We start from the raw sequence: 8,278 nt of genomic DNA on the forward strand, positions 1-8,278 counted from the left end.
TTCGCCAATCTCCGCTTGTGCCCCCCCCCCCAAAAAAAATGTTTTTGGGCGCTGCCTCTCAGGCTTCGGTTGTTTATTCTCCCCGGTCCAGCTCGTCTTCCCAGTCAGCGCATGCTGCTTGGCCTTGTTGTGGTGGATTATTCTGTCACGGCTGTCTGAAGGAACGGACCAAGATGCAGCGTTATTGTAGTTCCACATTTTATTAAATCCGTGAAACTTTGCTAAACATAAATAACTGAATTTACAAAACAACAAACCGTGACGCAGAGAGAAACAAACACTACTCAAAACATAATCACCCCCAAACCCAGGAAGAAAAACCCCTACTTAAATATGATCTCCAATCAGAGGCAACGAGGACCAGCTGCCTCCAATTGGAGATCAACCCAAAAAACCAACAACATAGAAATAGAAAAACTAGAACTAAAACATAGAAAAACACAAAATACCCCCTGTCACGCCCTGACCTACTCCACAATAGAAATTACATCTTACAAGGGTCAGGACGTGACACTGACAGAGAGATTGACTCTGGACCTGCCAGGGAAACTGACGCTGGACTTGGAGAATAGTAGAGCTCTGGGCCTACTAGAGAAACTGGTATCTCTAAGCCTTGTGGGGAAGGAGCTTGATGACTCACATGGGTTAGGGACTGAGGGACGACTAATGCTGGAGACAACAGACCTAGTGAAGCTAGAGACCAACGACCTAGTGTAGCTGGAGACCAATGACATGGTGCAGCTGGAGACCAATGACCTAGTGCTGCTGGAGAATAAGGACCTAGTGTAGCTGGACACTAAGGACCTAGTGTAGCTGGAGACCAATGACCTAGTGCAGCTGGAGACCAATGACCTAGTGCTGCTGTAGACCAATGACCTAGTGCAGCTGGAGACCAATGACCTAGTGCAGCTGGTGATCAATGTCCCGGTGCAGCTGGAGACCAATGACTTAGTGTTAGGGACTGAGGGCTGACGAGTGTTGAGAACTGAGAACCTAGCACAGGTAACTTATGGCTTAGCAAGGCAGGAGGCCCTAAGCATGGTGGGATGACTATGTCTGCAGACTGCGAGTCTAATAGAACAAATTTGGGGCCTAGTAAGACAGGAGGCTCTAATGCTGGTTGGGAAGGCAACTGCCTAACAACTAAGGTAGGGGTCTGCAATCTGTGCAGGGCAAGAGATTGCAGACCTGCAGACGGAGAAGCTAACTTATGGCCTAGCATGGCAGGATACACTAGACCTTCGTGAGGGTCAGAACATACTTGGCCTTCTGGGAAGGCAGGGACAAAAACCTGACCCTACCAGGAGGATGGGAACCGGGAAGGAGGGGAACTCTCACCCTACAAGGAAGGATGGTAACTCTGACCTGACCAGGAAGGAGTGAAACTCTGACCCTACCACATACACTGGACCTACTTGAGGGGCAGGACACTCAAAGCCTGGTCTCTTTACACCTGCCAGGCAGCCCCGAAACTGTAACTCTAACCTTGCCGGGTGAGACAGGAACTCTAACTCTACCGGAAAGGAAAGGAGCTGGACAGCTAGGTCAGAGGAGACATCAGGGGTGACTTCTGTTGGTTCACCTCGAGGGGAGGTGGCGTTCCAGACACAACGTAGATTCCAGCCGAGTGTGGGGGGGGGGTGCTTGAGCGACGAATATCTGTTAAATAGCTGTGGTCCCAGTGGTTCCGTGGAGGTGGTGAAAACTCTGGACGGTAGGTCCTGGAGTAGTGTCTCTCAGGGGAGTAGACTGGCAACTCGGGGAGTCTCGGCAGTGATGACGCTCCAGTGGCGGAGACGATGGCTCCAGCCGGGGAGGCCTGGAACTGTGGTGGTCATTATCTCTGGTTAGAAGGACAACGTAAAAAAGGTTGGCTGGTATGCCCTCACCCATCTGAGCGGTCGGCTGTGAATTCCCTCACGCTATATACTTATAACTGATTGGTCTGGTTCTGTCCTTTGTAGATCTGTCCTGTTAGAACATAATGTTGAGGCCCATCACTGTACTCTTAATAGTCATTACCACTCACACACACAGATACAGCTGTTTCCATTTGAGGATGTTTGTATGATTTTGGTAATCCGAATGACTTACAATCTTATTGTTGTGGTTCTGTAAGGCACAAATATACACACATGTAAACAGTATTAGTTCAATCAAATGTGCCAAATACTGTCAAATACTTACTTCCAAGCCCTTAACCAACAATGCGGTTCAAGAAATAGAGTTAAGTAGTTGCAGTTGCCTTACCAGGTGGTGATGATAATGGTTATAACTATGCAATATACATACATGTACATGAATAAATGGCAAATGGAATTAATCAAATCAAATCAAATCACTTACAACATGACTATAAAGGGCTATAAACACAGCATCAATATAAACATAAACTTAAAAATTCACCTCTTAGAGAGAGAAAAACTAATTACTTGGATTGACAAAGGGTCAAGATTCATGGCACCCTCTCTCTCCAGCCTTGTGTCAGAATCTGCTACTCTGAGATCTTATCAGATCTGCCCTGGCACCACAGGGTCATAAATTACTCTGCGCATGAGCAAGCTCCAAGAACCGTCTGGGGTGACTCTGGGATGACTCTGGGTTGACTCTAGAAGCTTGCCCATGGCAGCGCAATAAAACATCTTAAAGGCCACTATGGAAAACGCTGTGGTAGTTTGTACATGCAAAATACTATGTTTACCATTACAACAAGAGTGAAGGAAAAGCAGCCAACAAGTTATCAGCATATGTGGGAATTAAAAGAACTTTGGCAGAATGTTGGTTGGACATACTGCCAAATTCTCTAAAATGACGAAGGAGGCAGCTTATGGTAGAGAAATTAACATTACATTCTCTGTCAACTGCTCTGGTGTACATGTAACAGATTTGCTTCCATCCCTCTTCTCGCCCCTACCTGGGCTCAATCCAGGGACACTCTAGACACATCAACAGCAGTCACCCATGAAGCAGCGTTACCCATTGCTCCACAAAAGCTCCCAACGGCCCAACAACATAAAAAGCCGCGGCCCAACTTCAAAAGGCGCGGAACAACTAACTCAAGGTCTCAGAGCGAGTGATATCACCAATTTAAACGCTGTTAGCGCCCACCCCGCTAAATATCTAGGCCTTCCTCGCCGGTAAGATACATTCTTGCGGAAAGAATGCCAGCATGCCAATTCGCCTGCTCCCTTATAACTTGAGACATCTGTGGTGTTGTGTTGTGTGACAAACTGCATATTTTAGAGTGGCCAGATGGTAGCCACACAACAGCAAAAGGCACATAATAGCCTTGGAGTTTGCCAGAAGGCAACTAAAGGACACTCAGACCATGAGAACCAAGATTCTCTGGTCTGATGAAACAAAGATTGATCTCTTTGGCCAGAATGCCAAACCTCATTTCTGGAGGAAACCTGGCACCATCCCTACGGTGAAGCATGGTGGTGGCAGCATCATGTTATGGGGATGTTTTTCAGTGGCAGGGACTGAGAGACAAGTCACGATTAAGAGAAAGATGAACGGCGCAATGTATAGAGAGATCCTTGATGAAAACCTGTTCCAGAGAGCTCAGGATCTCAGACTGGGTCGAAGGTTCACGATCCAACAGAAGAACACAGCCAAGACAATGCATGATTGGCTTCGGGACCAGTCTCTGAATGTGCTTGAGTGGCCCAGCCAGAGCCTGGACTAGAACCTAATCGAACATCTGTGGAGAGACCTGAAAATAGCTGCAGCAACACTCCCCATCCAACCTGACAGAGCTTGAGAGGATCTGCAGAGAAGAATGGGAGAAACTCCCCAAATACAGGTCTGCCAAGCTTGTAGCGTCATACCTTGTAAACGCTGGCAAAGATACTTCAACAAGGTACAGAGTAAAGGGTCAAAATATACTGCTCAAATAAATAAAGGGAACACATAAACAACACATCCTAGATCTGATTGAAAGAAATCATCTTATTAAATACTTTTTTCTTTACATAGTTGAATGTGCTGACAACAAAATCACACAAAAATAATCAATGGAAATCCAATTTATCAACCCATGGAGGTCTGGATTTGGAGTCACAATCAAAATTAAAGTGGAAAACCACACTACAGGCTGATCCAACTTTGATGTAATGTCCTTCAAACAAGTCAAAATGAGGCTCAGTAGTGTGTGTGGCCTCTACGTGCCTGTATGACCTCCCTACAACGCCTGGGCATGCTCCTGATGAGGTGGCGGATGGTCTCCTGAGGGATCTCCTCCCAGACCAGGACTAAAGCATCCGCCAACTCCTGGACAGTCTGTGGTGCAACATGGCGTTGGTGGATGGAGCGAGACATGATGTCCCAGATGTGCTCAATTGGATTAGGTCTGGGGAACGGGCGGGCCAGTCCATAGCATCAATGCCTTCCTCTTGCAGGAACTGCTGACACACTCCAGCCACATGAGGTCTAGCATTGTCTTGCATTAGGAGGAACCCAGGGCCAACCGCACCAGCATATGGTCTCACAAGGGGTCTGAGGATCTCATCTCGGTACCTAATGGCAGTCAGGCTACCTCTGGCGAGCACATGGAGGGCTGTGCGACCCCCCAAAGAAATGCCACCCCACACCATGACTGACCCACCGCCAAACCGGTCATGCTGGAGGATGTTGCAGGCAGCAGAACGTTCTCCACGGCGTCTCCAGCCTCTGTCACGTCTGTCACGTGCTCAGTGTGAACCTGCTTTCATCTGTGAAGAGCACAGGGCGCCAGTGGCGTATTTGCCAATCTTGGTGTTCTCTGGCAAATGCCAAACGTCCTGCACGGTGTTGGGCTGTAAGCACAACCCCCACCTGTGGACGTCGGGCCCTCATACCACCCTCATGTAGTCTGTTTCTGACCGTTTGAGCAGACACATGCACATTTGTGGCCTGATGGAGGTCATTTTGCAGGGCTCTGGCAGTGCTTCTCCTGCTCCTCCTTGCACAAAGGTGGAGGTAGCGGTCCTGCTGCTGGGTTGTTGCCCTCCTACAGCCTCCTCCACGTCTCCTGATGTACTGGCCTGTCTCCTGGTAGCGCCTCCATGCTCTGGACACTACGCTGACAGACACAGCAAACTTCTTGCCACAGCTCGCATTGATGTGTCATCCTGGATGAGCTGCACTACCTGAGCCACTTGAGTGGGTTGTAGACTCCGTCTCATGCTACCACTAGAGTGAAAGCACCGCCAGCATTCAACAGTGACCAAAACATCAACCAGGAAGCATAGGAACTGAGAAGTGGTCTGTGGTCCCCACCTGCAGAACCACTCCTTTATTGGGGGTGTCTTGCTAATTGCCTATAATTTCCACCTGTTGTCTATTCCATTTGCACAACAGCATGTGAAATTTATTGTCAATCAGTGTTGCTTCCTAAGTGGACAGTTTGATTTCACAGAAGTGTGATTGACTTGGAGTTACATTGTGTTGTTTAAGTGTTGCCTTTATTTTTTTGAGCAGTGTACTTAGGGCTCTCAAGAGGGTGGTGCGGTCTGCCCAACGCATCAACGGTGGCACATTTCCTGCCTTCCAGGACACCTACAGTACCCAATGTTACAGGAAGGCCAAAAAGATCATCAAGGACATCAACCACCCGAACCACGGCCTGTTCACTCCGCTACCATCCATAAGGCGAGGTCAGTACAGGTGCATCAAAGCTGTGACCGAGAGACTGAAAAACAGCTTCTATCTCAAAGCCATCAGACTGTTAAATACCCATCACTGGCCTACTACCACCCGGTTACTCAACCCTGCACCTTAGAGGATGCTGCCCTGTGTACATAGACACGGAATTACTGGTCAATTTAAATTGAACACTAGTCACTTTAATAATGTTTACATACTATTTTACCCATTTCATATGTACATACTGTATTCTACTGAATTTTTTGTCAATACCTCTCAGACATTGCTTGTCCTAATATTTACATATTTCTTAATTCCCTTCTTTTACTTTTAGAATTGTGTGTATTATTGTGAATTGTTAGATACTACTGCACTGTTGGAGATACTGTAGGAACCAAAGCATCTCGCTTCACCCGCAATAACATCTGACAAATATGTGTATGTGACCATTAACATTTGATTTTGATTTAATTTTGTAGTGTATTAATAAAACAGTTCAGATGAACATTTTAATGTCTATGGAATGTTCCTATGGAATGTCACAATTTTGATTGCATTTGCTATAAGCTTGTACACCATAAACTTATGGCTTATCAACTTCCCTACTGTCAACTTTCCTACACACTGCCCAGCTGACATGTGACGTGCCGTCATGTGTCCTGAGGTTGTGGATTTTGGTCCAAACTGAGCTTTGACATCCCATGTAAAATAGTCTTTGAGTGACAAAAACATTACCCATGTTGTATTTTCCCCATTAAAATGCTCAATTGAGTAAATGTACCTATTCTCTCAGCTCTATCAGTAAGGCTGAAGGACAGGCTAGGTGGGCACAGCAACATCCAATCCTGTCATACATTACATCATGCGTTCACAAAAAATGTGTTTAACAAACCGTTTGTTCAATTCTGTGCTCACTTGTGTATGTTTTGTTGGTGGTGGTGGTGGTGTGTGTGTGTGTGTGTGTGTGTGTGTGTGTGTGTGTGTGTGTGTGTTTGTGTGTGTGTGCAGTGAGACTCTGGGGAGGGGAGTTTCTGTCAGTAACTCAAGGATAAATAGAGAGGCAGAGCTCAGAGTTTGTCAGAAGGCTGACCTGACAGGGTTACACACAGGACCAAGCAGGAGCAGGACCTCAGCATTTTTACCTTTTATTACAAATGGAGGAAAACAAAGATGATTAATACTGTTTTCAAGACAGAAACTCTTCTTGCAGAAAGGCTTTGCAATCGACATCTATCTACATAACCCTGTACATCTTCTCATTGATTTCAGCGGTTACAGTATTTTTGAACGTACTGGTGATCATCTCCATCTCTCACTTCAAGCAGCTCCACACTCCAACCAACCTGCTCATCCTCTCTCTGGCAGTGGCAGATCTCCTGGTGGGACTGATTGTGGTACCAGTAATGACTGTTGCAATAATGGAATCATGCTGGGATTTTGGGGAATATTTCTGTGTGTTTCATGCATACATCTCCTTTTTATGTACTTCTTTATCTCTGGGTAATTTGGTCTTGATATCTATTGACCGCTATGTTGCTCTGTGTGATCCCTTATTGTACCACTCTAAAATAACAATAACAAGAATGCTGTGTTGTATATCATTTACCTGGTGTTGTTGTATCACCTACGATGCTGCTATTATAGAAAACTTTGTAAATGTACAGGTACCCAGTAGGTGTTTGACAGAATGTTTTATTGTTGAAGGAATAACCTGGGGTAATATCATTGACCTTGTATTTACAATGGTTGTCCCATGCTCTATTATTATAACACTTTATATGAAAATCTTTGTGGTGGCCAGATCACAGGCCAGAAAGGTATTTTCAAAATAGGCTGCCAGTGTGTCTGGTGTTAAAACTGTACAGGCTAATAAGTCTGAGAGAAAAGCAGAAAAAACTCTAGCTATTGTTGTTTTCAACTATTTCATTTGTTGGATTCGAACTGTATTTATTAACTTTATTTTTTATTTATTTTATTGACAATTTCTTATCATATTTCATCATTTTTCTGCCACTTGTTAATTCCTTAATAAATCCAATAATTTATGCTTTCTTTTATCCATGGTTCAAAGTGACAGCTAAACTTATTTTAACTTTGAAGATAAGACGTTTATAGATCCTATAATTTTATTCCCTAGGTTGGCAAACATAGGTTTGATATAATTTTGTTCTACAATTCTTATAATTATTTATTTCATCTAACAATACACTGACATTGCTTATCTCAGTGTTGTCATCATAGATACATGTGGTGTTGATTCAGAATGATTTGTCTGGATTGGAATGGAATAACTTAGAGAAGTCATAAGCTTGTTTTATAAAGGACATTGCAGTCATTGTGGATTGTGTACTCCAAATACCTAAGGCTGTGGTTGTTCCGTGTTACTTAATGATAAATAGTCTATGAATTCTAAAAGTCCATTTCGAGGACGTCATGAGTCATTCTATATGTGGTTTAACATCTCCCTCTAGTAGTGCACTATATCAAATCAAATTTATTTATATAGCCCTTCGTACATCAGCTGATATCTCAAAGTGCTGTACAGAAACCCAGCCTAAAACCCCAAACAGCAAGCAAAGCATGTGAAAGAAGTACGGTGGCTAGGAAAAACCCCCTAGGAAAAACTCCCTAGAAAGGCCAAAAACCTAGGAAG

General features: G+C 44.7%; 1 pseudogene; it reads left to right on the forward strand.

The window, feature by feature from the left end:
• The first annotated feature begins 6,779 nt into the window (after positions 1-6,779).
• Positions 6,780-7,783, forward strand: LOC145862536 (trace amine-associated receptor 13c-like; annotated as a pseudogene).
• Positions 7,784-8,278: the final 495 nt, after the last annotated feature.

The sequence above is a fragment of the Salmo salar genome, chromosome 21, assembly GCF_965601325.2.
Source record: "Salmo salar chromosome 21, fSalSal1, whole genome shotgun sequence".
Taxonomy (NCBI): Eukaryota; Metazoa; Chordata; class Actinopteri; order Salmoniformes; family Salmonidae; genus Salmo; species Salmo salar.